Here is a 3,319-nt window from a genome sequence, read left to right as displayed (position 1 = left end):
CACCCGACGCTTGTAAAAACTTCAACAGGGCGGCGTATGCTGCGATGGACTATGAATCGTCTCCGACAACAGCAGCCGGTGTGAAACATGACGGTGTACAAATCAACACTAGCGCTTTCGAATTCACTGCAGCCTAAGGCGTGCTTTGTGTCCGGGAACTTGTTTCCGGTACAGCTCAAGGCACGGCCACTAGATATGAAAGAGAGTCGTGGCTCAAGCTGTGGAAAGAATTACTTTCTGTTTTTTTTTTCTATTCTGCGGCATAAATTCGTACATGCATACATCTGACTTGTTGCAGAAGATACAGCAAGGGTTTCCTTTCAGTGATCCGAAGATTATTTTTTGCGAATGCCTGGCAGGAAACGCGGAATAATTTCCCGCGGTCTAAAGAATGCTAAGAAATTAAAGCCGCGAAAAAATACTTTGAATTGAAAGCCTCGCAGCGTAGTAGGTGTTTTTTGTGGTCACCAGCCTCTCGGAGTGACGAAATTCACGAATCACAATTGCGAGTTGTTCGCCTGATATATAAATAATTCATAGTGAGGCAATAAATTGACGTTTTGCACTATTTTGCGGTAACATTTCGCGGAATACATCGCAATCTGCATGTCTGCAAGCCCGTCGTAGAATTGACAAGAAGTAAGCGGAGAGCGACGGAGAAATGACGTTTTTTATTGGGCATCCAAGGTGTCAGCGCCGTTGGAGCCACGGCGTTAGATGTTTGCCTGCCTTCTTTCAGCTGTACACTTTTTCCCAGCAGCAGTAACAAGGCTATAATAATGGGTATGTTGCATAAACCAAATTTTACCCTTGGCAGGCCACTATATTGTCGAGGCCCAAATTTTCGCAAGACACAATCATGCAGTTGTAGGACGAGTGGAAGTCGCAAGGATGCGGCAGGGATTTCGGGAGGAGGGTTGGTATAATACGACAGTGCGAGCAGCAGAAGAATCAGTAGAAAGCGTGCAACTGCGGTATAGGAAGCCGATAGGCCAAGCTCAAGATATGTTCCGGAGGAGCTGGCGTGTTGCGGTGGCGAAATTGAAGACGCGGTTATGTGGGTAGGTTTTCTCGAAAGAATGGAGGATTATTGCTCCAGATTTGGACTTAAGGATCGAGAAAATTGGTGACGAGTAAGGGAAGCTTGAAGGAAGAACTGAAGTGCAATAAACCATATCGCATGGCCAAATAGCTGCACTTCTGGGCCTATCATGTGGCGGGCTTACCAGCTGCGCCGTTAAAGGAGCCTAGCTTGCGGGTACGAAATTGTAGCGCCACGCCAGTGGGTACATCTATCTATTCCATGTGTACCACTCTTGGAGGGTACCCACTCATCGCGAAAAAACTCTTCAGCCATTCGTATTGGAGGTAGGACTGTAGCGAATTGCAGCAAGTCACAAATAATACTAAGAACAACGGCGAAATACACCCATTTTGAATCTCCGAATAAAACAGTCCAGCAGGTTCCCGAGGCAGTATATTGGCATCCCATTTCTCAGCTGTGATCCACAGACGAAAATATTTGGGAGCAGTATAAGCATTGAATATCGCCGTTCTAGAAGCACTACTGGGAATAAAGACTGGTTCACCTCTCCCAAAAAGTTAAGCAAACGCTTGAGACGACACCCAGGAAACGCAGGGACAGACATGATTGTTCCATCCAGAACCACAGAAGTCTATCCACGCAAGCTGCCCGCACTTCTAAACGGCCAGCGGCAGTGTGGAAGTCATGTTTGTTGCCAGCGGTCGTATAGCTGGCGGCAGTATGACAGCACAGTGTGTTGTTCTCTTTTTTTTTCAATATTACCGTTTTTTAAATGTTATTGTGGTTACCTGTTTCAAGTAAAAATTGCCACTTTAAGTCCATCGATCGTCCTTATGTGCGCCTTTCTTCGTCCGTGTCCTGTTTTCTCTGGTACTATGTACTGTTTTGTAGAGATACGGAGACGCGTCCGTTGTAGCGTCGCCCTTTACCGTTGGGGACTTCGTAGCCATAGTGTGCGTTTGATCTCGGAATGTCTCCTTTTTAGTGTAACCTAGTACAATAGAAAGGACGAGAACAGGTGCATCACCTAAGGGTACGATTGAGTTTTCGAATTAGAAAATGCTGTGATGTAGGTTTAGCCTCGCCTATTGTTAAGGAGAAAAACAGCGAGCATAAAAAGTACAATAGGCGCATGAAAAAGACTTGCGACTGGCACAACACTCAGCAGTTTACCTGCCGAGTAAGAAACGACGAGATATCAGACGACACGAAGATACATTCAAATAATCTTGGGGCGGAAATCCACCAAAACTAGGGTATCACTGAGACAAAGGCGTAGAACTGTATGTGAAAACCTTTCATCCGGAAGTGGAAGTCCGCTGTCTTATTGAGGTATTTTTCGCGCTAGAGATGGGGAAGGGGTACTAATTTTTATGATTGCAAATTGCCAACAGCGATCTAACAAAAAATTACAATACCATCGTTTTAGCCCTATTAGCGACTTCCACAACATCGTTTGAAGACGCGATAACAGGAAGCTGCAGAATTGAATCAGTCAATGAGAATCCGGCTAACAGAAAATATAACAATTTCGGCGTTTTAAAAGCGCTCGAAACTTAGACGAAGGCATGAAAGGCCACAAGTATATATCCTATGATGGAATTCAGAAATATTACCTATACCGTGTTTTGCACACAGTGTGCTCTTCGTGGCCATGTTGAATTTTTTGTTTGCTTGGCTAAAAAGTAGGTATTTCTATTGTGTTAAAAAGCAAAACAAAAATAAAAGTTAACTCTATTGAAGGAAATGTAGAGCTGCAGATAAAATTCTACAAGACATACCTGACGCAATTTCGTTAAGAAATATTTTTTGACGTGGCAAGAAGAGCGCCACCGTCAATTTCTCTACTGCGAGATAAAGATAGTCATGTTATGACAAGTGATGTACCATGCGTCAATTTAGCAGAAAGAGGCATAATGCTCGTTTTTATTCAATCCTGATTGACATATTGAAGCAGTTTCGGGAAAAATACCAGTTGTCCCAAAAAGGTAGTGGCGAATACCGCACAGATAACAGGCTGATGGTGCATCTGGCATTCGAAGTCTTCAATTCTGCCGCCAGAGAGAAATAAATTATTCGAAGTACTGAGCTCTAGCGCAAAATCTGCGACGCTTGTGTTAAATTCTATTTTGAACACATCAATATCCCGCTAAGGTAATGTTTCTCCCCTTCTACATGTCGTCGCGTTCAGTGTTCCACCGGAAATTGAGTCCCCAGTCCTGACCTCCGGAGTTTTATTGTCTTCAGACTTTCTATGAACACTCAATTCATCGG

Source organism: Haemaphysalis longicornis, unplaced genomic scaffold, assembly GCF_048455015.1.
Source record: "Haemaphysalis longicornis isolate Haplotype H1 unplaced genomic scaffold, Haemaphysalis longicornis Haplotype H1 scaffold_4, whole genome shotgun sequence".
Taxonomy (NCBI): domain Eukaryota; kingdom Metazoa; phylum Arthropoda; class Arachnida; order Ixodida; family Ixodidae; genus Haemaphysalis; species Haemaphysalis longicornis.
This window is presented reverse-complemented; position numbering follows the sequence as displayed.